This window comes from Onychomys torridus, chromosome 21, assembly GCF_903995425.1.
Source record: "Onychomys torridus chromosome 21, mOncTor1.1, whole genome shotgun sequence".
In the NCBI taxonomy this organism is placed as follows: Eukaryota; Metazoa; Chordata; class Mammalia; order Rodentia; family Cricetidae; genus Onychomys; species Onychomys torridus.
In genome coordinates, this window is record NC_050463.1 from 42,538,456 (window position 1) to 42,552,138 (window position 13,683).

The following is a 13,683-nucleotide window of genomic DNA, read 5'->3' on the forward strand; positions in this document are numbered from 1 at the left end:
GAGACGGATGGGAAGTGGAGACAAGAGAGTCCCTGGGAAGCTTGTAGACCAGCTAATCTGTCTTATACAGCAGCAAATGAGAGACCCTGTCTCAAGGAAGATGGAAGGCAAGGATTGACACCAGATGTGGTCCTCTGACATCCACACATGTGCCATGGTATGTACATATGCTCTTCTCTGTCTTTCGCATGCGCACACAAACACACATTCTCTAATAGTTAATTCAACTGTTTAGAGTCTAGGAGAGCAAACATGCTCACAAATACATGAATCTGTTGTTGTCCACGGCATCTGTGCTGTATCAGTGGAATACCTGTGGCGTAGTGTGTCATTGGGTGGATGACACTGGGCCACCAGTGTGCTCAGACAAGCTTCTACCCAGCAGTAGATAATTAACTTGGTTTTTAAAGGATTGGCTACAATTCAGAGATACCTTAGTTCACTTCTCCTGGTATAAAAATATTATCTACTTAAGATATATCTACATCATGCCAGATGGTAGGAATATTGGGTATGAGTAACACTGCAGAGCCAGGGAGTCCGAGAGCCTGGGCAACTACTGTAGGAATGGAGGTTCAGCAGGAATCAGGTCCCTCATTGTCCTCAAACACCACACTTCACTCTGACCCTCGTCCCCCGCAGATTGGGCAAGCACCACACCAAGCCTACCTCCAGCAACATTCCCATTCCCTCCCACTTTCTCTCATTCACTTCCTTTGGGACTCCAGAGACTCCATGAAACGAAAAATCAATGATCCTGGAAAGCTCTGTTGAAAACTCCAGAGCGAGCTGAGAAAAGAGGACAGTGCCTGGGCTCCCAGGTCCAGGAGCTCTGTGGAAGTTTCCACAGTTGGTGTGTGAGAGTAAAAGATGCGGGCTTATCTGTTCAGCAGTTGTTTGCCTACCTGTGTGCTCACATTTAGATGCACAGTCAAGCCCTGGGTGTATCCTCTCCTTGTAACAGGTATGTTGTCTATATATGCATGCCACCCTTGTTTGTGTGTGGGCTGGGTATGTTGGTGCCTATCCCTGAGATATGTGCATAGTTACTTTATAGGGCATATGGAGTATGTGAACATGTGTCTGTTGCTATAGTGTATAGAGTGCAGAGACAGCACTGTAGGTGGGGAATGTGCATGTTTGAGAAGTAAGAACTCAGCGGTGCTACCTACTCATATGTCTCGGAGTTATGTGTCTGTGGTTATGTGTTTCTGCATGGTGGGCATGCGCAAGCAAGTGCATTAATGTGTCCATGGCTAACCCAGCTTTCCCATGAGCACAGAACACACAGCTAACACAGCACACTACTGAGACAGAAGCCTTGGGAGAAAAACATGTCAAATAAGAACTCCTCAAAGACCCAGTGAGAAGTGGAATGGTTCCTCACCAATCCTCCTGGCAGCAAAGGTTTCCTAGGCCTCACTCCCTAGGACCATGAGTGGCTGAGGACAACCATAGGGATGGAGTCCTGCTGTTGTTCTTAAAGGCACAAGGCAGTAGGATGGCCAATCTGAGAAGGCTAATACAGTTCAGTACTGCAAATGGGGAGAGGATCAGGAGGTGGGGTGAGGAGGCTAAGGGTCATGGTACTGGGTGGCGAAGCTTATGCCTGTATGGTGTATACATACATGTGTGCATGAGCCTATATGTTGGATACATGTGTGGATATATGAAACTGTGTGTGGATTGAGCCTGTGTATTCTGGATATGCATGTGTGTTGCAAGTGTGTACACACAGAAATTGTATGTTTGTTTTCTCACAGGGTCGATGCACTTTCTTTTCCTCATTCTGCTGGCTCACCAGGCAGAATCAACCCTCACCTTCTGGTGGGATGGGGGATGCCCTGCCTGCACCTTCTTCTCCCACTGCCCTCTGCCCAGAAGATGATAGATGACTCCCTGTGATTTCGTCAGCTTCTAAGGCCTCCTGGGACCATTGTCAGAAGGTACAGGCTGGGGGACATCAGCGACCACTATGCAGATCGGCAGGAGGCCAGCCTTTGTTCAAGCCCTTCTTAGCACGCTTTCATCTGTAGGTTAGCCTTGAACAAAACCCTGTTCAAATGCTACAGACCTGAGGACAAACCCCACCTTTTCAGATTGCAGTCTAAACTCCACAGCCGCCCAGGGAGGAGAGAAGCAGAATTCCTGTGCGCTTCAGAGCACCTTTCTCAATAATCCCTTGAGCCTCCCTACAGGGCTCCCATCCCCTAATGGATGCTTTGATGACAGCAGATAAAGGCCAAAGGTACTTTTATTCTTTCAGAAATTGCTCCAAATAAACAACCTTGATGATTAAAGCAATAGAAATCCCCGGAAGATTGATGGCTTGGAAAATGTTGCTGAGTGAATGAATAACTTCCCCCTTTATTTCCAAGAGCTAATATTTGTCCACATTTGCTGCCTTTTAGAGAGAAGTGCAATCTTTTTTTGTGCCGAGTGTTGGTCAGAGACAAATAGTCACCATCCAGTTATTACTTGAACTTTAAACCCGGCTCCATTTATGAGCCAGGCTGCTTGGTGGGCTCCACCCAAGTATCAACCTCGACGGGGCGGCAGGGAAACGCCACACCTGCGGATGAACTTCGGGGTGGGGCCAGACACCGAAATGCCTTTTGAAGCCTTAACAAACTCCATCTCCTTCTTCTCTGCCCTTCTGTCCTCACTCAGAAACTTTCTGAAACATGCTTCTTAGCTCATACTCAGGCTCCATTGTAAAAGCCTGACCCTATTCGTCCTGGCTGACCCGGGAATCTTGGTTACGCAACCCTATGAGTAAGCTCCCATGGATGGCTCAGTGGGAGAATGAACCAGGAGCTGTCCCTGGACAGCAGGGAATAGGACAGGCTGAAGGTCAAGGCCCTGGAAAGAATCTGGCTTTGCATAGCAGTTCAGGATGTTACGACCCTATTGCTAAAAGACCGTGGTAATTGAAGATGACACCCCATCATGCACAGGTGTACTCATGTTCAACACAAGTCTACCCTGGCCTGCCACACCTCAGTCTCCTCTCACTGAAGATCACAACTCTCATGTCTCAGGATTTCCTTCCACCCAAGAGTAGCAGTACTGACTCAGCTACCTCTGACATGACATCACATAGGAATCAGCCATTACACAGAGCTGCTTTAGCTAGAAACAGCCATGCCTCCTCTGACCACGCCTCCCAAGTTATCTTCCTTCATTCTATCACTTCACAGACTAGTTATGTGGCTCCCTTGAAGCCTGTTTCTCAGCCCTTTTATTCCCCTTGAACACCAGGTGCTCCTTCCTGTCTTCAATTACTCTTTCTTTATACTTATCTAAACACAAGAAGACCCGGCATCTGGCTAGCCATCTTCTCTGCACCCACACTGGGAACATGGCACGTTAGTATTGAAAACAGCAAGTTCACAGGGTCCCCTTACACCACACTAATGATCCCTTTCCCTCCATCCAGATGTGTTTTTTCCCGTTTTATTATAAGCTGTGTAGGGGTGCTGGGAATTGAACTCAGGGCCCCTGGAATAACAGCCAATTCTCTTAACCCCTGAGCCACCTCTCCAGCTTCCCCAACCAGATGGATAATACTTTTCCCCATACTTCCTGTACAACCCACATGCCAACCTTGTACATCCTCTCCCTCTCTTCGAGTTACCACCTTACAAGCTTGTCTTGACTATGAGCAGATGTCAGTCATGATGTCATCACAAATCAGAACTACAAGCAAGAAAATCTACCTAGGACATCTTGCCAAACCACCTGCAAGCTCTTCTCCATCTCTGTGTCTTCATATCCTCCTGGAAACCAAGCAGAAGAAACGAGAATTCTCCTGTCCCAAACCTCATCATCCAGCCTTCCGACTTCTGTCAGAGTCAACTTCTTCATTGTGAAGTCATCTGGGGCATTGCCATCACTGTCATCTTCACGCAATTCTACAGGGTTCAGAACTTCTGACCTTAAGTGAATCCAATACACAAGTCTCAAAAGTACAAACATTTGATGCATATGCAAAAAAAAGTGTTTGACATTCTTAGCCATCAGGACAATGAAAACTTACAGCAAGATTCTATCTCACCCCAACCAGAATGGCTGTCACCGATAAAACACATGTCACACATCTGTAATCCCAGCACCTGGGAAGCTGAGGCAGGAGGGTTGCTGAGCGATGAAGACTGGACTGCATAACAAGGTCTTGTTGCAAAGGTCTCAAAGAAACAAAGCAAGAACAGCAAAGTGGCAATAAATGTGGGTAAAGGTGTGGACGCTGCTGGTGAGAACGTCAATCAGGATGGTCACTGTGGAAATTAGGGTGGAAATTTTCCAAATAATAAGCTTACTGAAACTACAACTAAGATGTTACTGAGCTTCACTCAGCCTGAGTATTTCCCCAAATGACTCTAAGTCAACACACCACAGACATACCTACACATCAGTGTTTATTGCAGCACTGTTCATAGTAGATTCCCATCAACCAATAAAGAAATGGAAGATGCACACACATTAATGTATGTGTATACATACATATGTGTATCTGTACACACACACACACACACACACACACACACACACACCTATCTAGAGTGAGAGTTTTGTTCAACCATAAAGAAGAATTATCTGCAGGAAAAAATGCATGGAATTGAAGATCATGTTAGCATAATATATCAATGTACATACATGTACACATAAACACTCAGATACACATATATACATACATATGACATAGAAGGGGGAGTGTTTGGGGGGTTGGGGACTAATAGAAAGTGAATGGTAGAACAAGAGAGGATAATAGGGGTAAATATGAGCAAAGTACATAACACACGTGTGTGAAGATGTCACAATAAAATCCATTATTCTGTACACTCATTTGCAAACAAAAACCTTCCAGCATCCTCTCTCCCCTCTGTTTCTATATGACCATGCCCTTCTTTTCTTTCTGTGTGGTGACCCCTTCAGGATGCCCCCTTTCTTGCTGTGTTAAGATGCTTTTTTGCCCCACCCTCTCTGTGAGCATCACTCACTCTGCTGGGGCTCACTGGACATGAAAGTGCTAAGGAGCCGGGGTATGTATTTGTAGAGCTTCTCTAGACCAGACAGAAGCAGAGCATCCCTATTCACTTGGCATCCCTGCATGGTCCCCTCAGGCCTACCAACTGCTCTTTCCCATGTACACTCCTTCTGTTCTCCAAAGTCCTTGAGGGCGAAGACACGGCTTCATCTTCGGCAGCTCAGCACCTGTCTTGGTGCCAGGGGCTTACATAGCTCCCAGTGCCACATGAGAGACTAATTCTTTCAAGCAAGTGCGGTCATTCTATTATAGACACCCAGGGTCCAGAAAAGTAAATAAAGTAAGCAGTCACACTATTAATGAGAAAAGCCCACACATTAGCCTGGGTCTTCTTGAATTTGAGATTTAAACACATTTCTGTCCTACTACAAACTCGTGGATGGGATATTTTCACATGCCAATATGAAATTCTATACATATTTATGGAAAAGTTAGGAACTAAACATGTAAGAAACAAGTACTGTGAATCAAACTTGGAAACAAATTTTCACTGTTGTCTCTCAGGCTCTACAATTTCCATTTCTTCCTTCTGCCATCATTCCTGCTTGATAGGGCCCAAGACCTTCCATATCATCATGATGGGTTTTTGAATCACCGCTGCCTGGGGCTGGCTCAGACCTCCTCAGCGACTCTCTCCTCTATGCCCTCCCTTCTTTCCAGCTGGCTCTATGCCATCTGGTAGTTGTACCCAAGACCTCACATTGCCAAATGTGCTCCATCTCTGACAGAAGGCAGTAGAGCCCAGAGCTGCTACATTCTCATATACATACACAGATATGCAGACGCCTGTGCATGCCCAGCACATATACATGAACATATGTACACAGACACCATGCTATCTGGGTGGAATCAAAGTTCCTGTGCTTTGGGGACAGCATAAGAACATAGGATGAGGTGAGGCAGCAAGGGGCTCAGTTGGTAAAAATACTTGCTTTATGTGAATGAGGTCCTGAGCTTGGACCCTTGGGATGTACATAAAGATCCTGGTATGGCGACACACATTTATAACCCGAGATTTGGGGATGGAAACAATTGGAATTCATTGGCCAGTCGGCCAAGCTTAACCAGTGATCACCTAGTTCCATTTAAACATCCTGCCTCAAAATAATAGGAGGTAAGTAATTGAGGAAGGCGGCTGGCCTTCATAAGCTTGTACATACATGTAGCATTCATACTATAATGTACAAGTGTATGTGTGTATGCGCACATGCACACACACACACACACACACACACACACACACACACGGTAGGGCTTTCAAGAGGCCAGCAGTTTGGCAGCATCTTCCATATCCCTGGTCCTATGGGAAAAGACATAGCTCTAGGGCATGTCTCAGTGGCAGAAGGAGATGAAATTTATTGACATTTCATGGCAGCTGCAGGCATGAGCGCGCCGATGTTCTCCCAGCAGAAAAAGATGAGGAAGAAGGGACAAAGCCAAAGACAGAATCCTGGGTCCGTGCATCTCAGCAGAGGGGATAAGGAAGCCCAGGGCATGGGTTGAGGCATAGTCAGGAAATGAGGAAGCCTTCTGCAGCAGATGACATTCAACAGTTACCCCAAGAGATAAGAACGGTTGTCAATGTCACGTACAATAGAAGGCCGTACACTGGCAGCAGTCGTCACAATGAGAAGGGAATGAGGAAGAAAAAGAGAAGTGTTTGCTACCGCTCACTCCTGAGGCCCCGTACCAAGAAGCTTCCATACTTGTAAACAGCTCTGTGTCTATCCTCTAGACTCGGACCAAAAAACATCAGTAGAGACCTTAACAACTGACCTTCAGCAAGGGAAAGTGACTTTGGGGTACACTGGAGAAGTACTACAATTGGGAAGTAAATGTCCTTGCCAAATCCTCACATATTAGCGACTTGGTCCCCAGTTGATTCAGTCATCGAGAAAGCGCTTGAATCCTAAGGGCTCTGATTTTATCTGTGAATAAACCCACTGACAACAGTTCACAATCTGCTGGCATTATTGAGAAATCATTAAAACCTTTGGAGACAGACTCCAGTGGAGGAAGTAGGTCACCCAGGATGTTCTTGGTGGGTGGTATATCTTGTCTCAGTTCTCTTCCTCAGTCTCTCTGTTTCCCTGGTGGCCATTGGGGTGAGCAGCTTTTCCCCACTGAACACTCTCCACCACAGACCCCAAAGCAATGGAGCCGGCAGTCGATAATGGATGGATACTTCTGAAACCGTGAGCCTGAATGAACTTTTCCTTCCTTTGGGTTGCTTTTCCTGGGTCTTCTAACACAACAGCTGACTAAGGAGTGGGAGGTAAAGTAGGGTTGAAATCCCATCAATTCCTGAGCTCACCCCAAGCTTAGGACTTGAAATCTCACCAGTCCCCACCCAAGAAATCTCCCCTCTAGAAAGCTCTGCCCCCAAGGAATCCTCCACAAGCCTGCCTCCCACTCAGTTCTCTCCTGCTTCTCACCCAACAGCCCCCCTCCTGTGTTTTTCCCAATAAATCTCTTCTCTGAGGTTCATTGTGCAGTGTGGCTCTGTGGTATTCCTCGGCCCCGACAACTGCCAGGATAACTTTCCCTTCAGAGCTGAAACACTTGCACTGGGGACACCTTCCCACCCCCACGCCCCACCCCAGAGCTGTAGTATGTAGAATAAGAGTGGAGAAAGCTGGGCCATGGTGGCGCATGACTTTAATCCCAGCACTCAGGAAAGAGTTCAAGGCCAGCCTGGTCTACAGAGATAGTTCTAGGATAGCTAAGGCTTGTCCCAAACCAAAAGAGTGAAGAAAGAATATTATTTCAAGAGGTTTGAGTGGGAAGGGAAGAAGGGATATTCCAGAGAGATTAGAAGAGCCCAGAGTGTCACCAAGGGTTGTGTCTCTATGAGAAAGAGGCTTCAACTAGGCTAGACTGGGTTCTAATTTTGCCACTTTAGCTGCCCGTGTGTTGGAGGCAGAATCATCCTGGAATTCAGCCCGAGGATTGGATTTGGGAAATGCCTTGGGTGGGAGGGTTATGAGACACTGTGAAGAGGAGACGAGGCGGCTTTAGATTAAACGAAGGCATGGAGTCTGGCATGTAGCTTAGTACTCAGTGACCACAAACCAATGGTTTACTCCCAGGGGGGAAAAATGAGGAAGTTAGAGGAGCTATTTCCTTTCTGATTATTTGAGTTCATGTGGCCATTTCAGAGAAATCTAAATTGGACAGTTCTCAAAATGCTGACCACATCCAGCTAGGGAGTTCCTAGAAAGTCAAATTTTGAGCGACTGTCTACCAGGGCCAGAAGGGTTGTGGAGAGTCACAAGTGAGCCTTACACAAAATCCAGTCAAGCACCACCAACCCCATGCACAGACACACTGTCTCTGTTCCGCATATGCCAAAGCAGTATTTGAGTGCCTACTATGACATTAGTTATTAATCTGTAACAAGAGACACCAAGGACTTGTGTTGTGTGACAAAACTTGCCCTGGGGAGGCACAACACACAAATAAGGCAATATGGACAGACAAGGTCTGAATTCTGGGTACCTGGGCCTTCAGAGATGGGAGTTAATACTCCTGATAAAAGACTGGAGTGGACGACTTGTTTGCCTTCACCCCTTATTGCCTTGGATGCAATCTTTTGTCAATATGCCCACATTGGCCCATCTTTGCCATTGGATGCTTTTGTGGGTAGATGCTGTGTTCTTCATGTTTCTCTCCTGGGTGGTCCCTGGATGTGAGGAGAGGATTCATAGAGAGAACTGTGCATGCGTTCATTCTATCTGTACAGTGCTTAAAGGGTGCGGAGTATTTCTATCCACACTGTTCTCATATGCTATGAGTCTGTGATGTGTCACAGATTATAACTTCCCTTCCTAGTCATTGTAACTAAAAGCCAAAATGATTAGACAGTATGTGTGCTATTAGAGAGAGAGAGAGAGAGAGAGAGAGAGAGAGAGAGAGAGAGAGAGAACCATCGACCCCAGGATTTCCTATCTTCAAGTTTAAAATTCCCAGCCGCATCTGTAGGTGCTGTAGGTGCTGGTCTTTACGAGGCTTCCGCATCCACCTCCTCCAGCCAGGCACATGGCATCTGATACCCCTCCTGTGAGGTCCTGGATAGACCACAGGGACAGTTGAGGGAAGAAAAGTGAGGCAGAACCCCCCAGGGAGAACAGCATCCATGTCCCGAAGTGCTTTGTCACCCCAGCAGTGCTGAAGGGTGTTGGACTATTTAAATGGTTGCGAACTTCATGACTCGCGTTCCAAACCAATTTTTGGAAACTTTAGAAAATACATTTGAAAAGCTATTTAAATGGAAACTTTTTTTTTCCTGTCAAGTTCCACCATAGCACACATTTTTACAGCCCTTATAATTCCTTGAAAAACCTCAATGTATAATAGAAGTGCTGACAGGTACTGGGCCATAGCAGCGGGCCTAACAGCTCAGCTGTATTTATTTTTCATTACACTTGACTCTAATTGGTGCCAGTTTAACTGTGCTGCATACCAACCCAGAACCTTTTAACTCAAATATCAGCCCCGGGAAATTGGCCTTTTTCCCCTCCGTCCTGGCTTTTGATATCAGCAACTTCCCATATTTCTTTCTCATCAAACTATCTTTATGCTTGTTGAGAGGCAGATTGGCTTCTTTTAGAAGCATAAGATTAAAAAAGAAAGCAGACCCACCCCTTAATCCAGTCTCCCCTAACAATAACCTTTGAAGAGCCGCTGGACCTCTATGGACCTCGGTTTCTTCACCCACATGAGTTAGGAACCATAATTCCTGCTCGGCTGGTCCCATGCAGGAGTTAATATAAGACAGGGAAGTGCTGGGCATTGTATTATAAGACTCAGGAAGTAAATGAAACACACAAGGCCCAGGAAGTAAATGAAACAAAGGCTCAGGAAGAGCTTGAAAATTACAAGATGCATGCCGTCATCTCCAAGGTTATTCAAGCAGTTACCACTTGCTAGGGAAAGGAGAGGCTCTGATTGGCTGAGCTATCTGAAGACCTGGAAGGAAGTCCAGGGATGCAGCTTTTGTGAGTCCTCATCACTCACAAAAGAGTCTGGAATACAATGGTGGTTTGATACTCAGTATTGTTTTTTTATTTATCATATATTTTTAATATTAATAAATTAGGTAATACCATCCTAATATTAAATGGTGTCTGTGGTATTCTGTACCACGGTGATGAGCATAAAATTATCAGTATCCCAGTACAGAAACCCATTGGCAATCCCACGGGAAACAAACCTTGTGCTTTTAAAAGCAAAACCCAGCTCAGAGCTACCAAGTCACTGAGGCCATTCCAGCTACTCAGAGATGTGACTCGGCATGGGAATTCTTCAAATGACTCTCAAGTGGCCTCCTTAGAGATGCTGACAGGTCCAATCAGAGTCTCTTCTCCTAAGATGAAAGACAAGGCAGAGGTGTCTGAGAAATGAAAAAGGTGTTCTGGGTAATCACAGGGAATGTCCCTGGGAAGGGAAGAACACGCAGCCTGGGTTCGCTGAGGTATGTGTCCCCAGAGGAGGCAGAGGTCACAAGAAGAGCATGTGCTTGTCTGGATAAAGCCATTCTTGACTGCATGTTGGAAACTGCTTAGCTACAGCAAAGGTCCCCTTCTCCCAGGGACCCCAAAGTACACCTACCCCATAACTTTGCCAGGATTAATGTCAGGGAGGAGTATGATGAATCTTCTCACAGATTAACTGCTTTATACAAGAGATTTTCCACAGGTGACCTTTACTGAGCCCATCAAACCTTCAAAGTCAATATTATTATTTTTATTTTACCGCTGAAGATAAGAGACTCCAAGAAAAGGTATGGTTAATAGGTTCTTGGGACAAAGTCTTTTCATAATCCTATCTATGAAGAACTCAAAACAATTAGAAAATTCATTTTAAAACATTATAACCAAACTAGAAAAAATTAAATTAAAATATAGAACCACACAGAATTCCATTAACATATCTAACTGCTTATGGGTTGTTTTTTTTTATATTTTTTGCATCCTTCATCCTAAGTGGTTCTACAGGCAAAGATTATTTCAGTAAAGCTGGGGATGGTGGGAAATGCTAGCCATTCTAGTTCTTGGGTAGACTGAGGCAGGAAGATTTCATATTTGAAGCCAGCCTGGGCTAAATAGCAAGTTTGAGGCCATCCTAAGCTATATAGCAAGATCCTGTCTCTTTTTCTTCTTTTTACTTAAGTCCTAGTATATGGAAAATTATTTCCCTATGGAACCCAGCAGTTTTAGGACGTAAGTATTCTATCTATCATGCAGTCGCTGAGCTGACATACAGAGCTTTCTGGTCTCTTAGCAAGGTAGAACCTGATGCAAAGACCATGCACTGTGCAGGTGAACAGAGAGTGTTCACAACCAGGGCAGGCTACTATGGGCCTCACCACGGTCTGGGGTGTTGCACAGCTATTTCCTCCCTTCTAGAGAGAGAAGGGATGCCTGTGAGACTCAGGAAGTCCAAGAAACACACACGGCAGTAATTGCTAGAGGAGAGCCTCTGACCTACTGAGCTATCCGCAATCCCTCTAGAGGGTCTAGGGATGAAGCTTTTATGGGTTATCACTCATGCTGATAGTCTTTTCAGGGAGGCATCTGGCTGGAAGTCATCCACTTTCGTATAGTTAACCTCTCAGCCATGTTCCCATAAGCAACCAGGTGGACCCACTAGTTCACTAAGCTAGACTTGGAAGAAGCTGTTTCATTTGATCTGTTATTGGTTCCCTGTCTAGGGTGCATAGATGCCTCTAGATATTCCCATGAAATTGCATATGACAGAGATCCTTAAGAGTCTATCATCCTCCAACTGCAGTTCTGGTTGGTCTGAGGGTATCTAAGGTTTGATACAGAAACAAAGACTTGGGGAACATGCCCCAGAAAAGCCCAACGTGGTGAGTGACCTGTGGCTCTTACTACATTTCTCACATTTGTGTGTTTATTGGTGAGGTAAGTGTTCATTATGAGAATCCCGAAGTTGTGAAATTTATTTATTTATCAATCCAACCACTCATAGAAACAGCAGGCAAAGGATGGTCACTATCCTAATGGTTCCTTCCAGCCTGTTGATACAGCAGTGTGCGCTGATTTTGCTTAGTTGGTGCACTACACTCACAGTTTAAAAGCCTTATCCTTCCCATCAGCATTAGATTTATCAAATGTCATTCAAATGTTTTAAAATCTTTAAAGAGCGGCACAGAATTCCACACTACAAAAAATACTGTAATTTATTTAGCCTTTCCTTAAACTTGAGAGTTAGGTCGTTTCAAACATTTTGTTATTAAAATTAATGCTGGCTTTCAGTCATGCTAGATTTGAGAGGTCCCAGATAAACCATTTTTTCACCTTGGTTTTGCACTCTAAATGCTGATTACAGTACAGCATGGTAAAAACCATGTCAAAAGACAACCATGCCTTAAAATACTACCACCAACTTTATGAGCCATTTGTCACAGAAATACCTCATCTTATTGACCTCCAGAATCTGAAATATGCAAAAGTGGCCAAAAATTAGACATGTATAAGGTTAACATGGTCAACTGAACAAATATGTCTGCTGTGTAAGGTTGGGCATGTGGTACAATGTGTATCTGAGGCTGACATTTGAACAGTTCTTAACTCCATTACTACTTGAATCCCAAGAAGAAAGGTTCCTAAAGTGAAATACAGAATCTACCACTTGTGCAGAAGGTCAGTTCCAGCTTAGGGGCCTCCGGGCCCTGTGTATGAAATTCATGGAATCTTCAAAAGTAGGTCCTTTCCTTCCACCTCTGGGGGGCAACCAAGTGCAGTAACAACAGCCTCTGGTGTTGGGGGAATCTCGTGGAGAACCCTGACCAAAAACTCCAAAGAAGGCTTCTCATGCCTGGTGGTGGGAGTTTGTTAGATCTTTGGATTTTGGAGGGGGCATTGCTGTCCCATATGAGAGAATTTCATTTAAAACCACACACACACACACACACACAGAGAGAGAGAGAGAGAGAGAGAGAGAGAGAGAGAGAGAGAGAGAGAGAGAGAGAGAGATTATAGGCATATAACCTTCATCTGTGAGAAAAACTTCCACAGCATTATACCCAATGATTACATTTCATTATTTTTTCAATAAAATCAGAAATGAAACAGAGATGCTGGCTGCTACCCTCTGCCATTGATCAGGGTGTAAAGAGACAAACCTGGAAAAAAGAAGACAAAGACCCTTCCATATTCGGATATTGTGACAGTATGCATATAAAAGCATCGAAAAAGAAACAGTGAAGAAAGGAATTTCCAAGCTTCATTGACTAGAAAACAAATACACTAAAAATAAACAGCCATGAAATTTGGTGGGGGGGGGGGGCGAGAGGAAGAAAAGCCTCCCATTTTGTAATAGCTACAAAGATTATAGGATATAAACACAGAGTAAACAAAATTTGAAAGACCTGTATAAAGACCAGGAAAAAAAAGTGAAAATATCTTCACCATGTATAAAAGACAATAATCTCAATTGTCCCCTAATTTATTCTGTAAATTCAGTATAACAACAGTCAAATTTTGCGGGGATTTTTTTGTGGAACTTGGCAAACTCGTATGCTCAGAAAATATCCAACAATGAGTAAGACATGTAGTTTTCAAACTGTGCAGTGAGGCACTTAGCATAATTCAGTGAATTCAGAGGAAGGC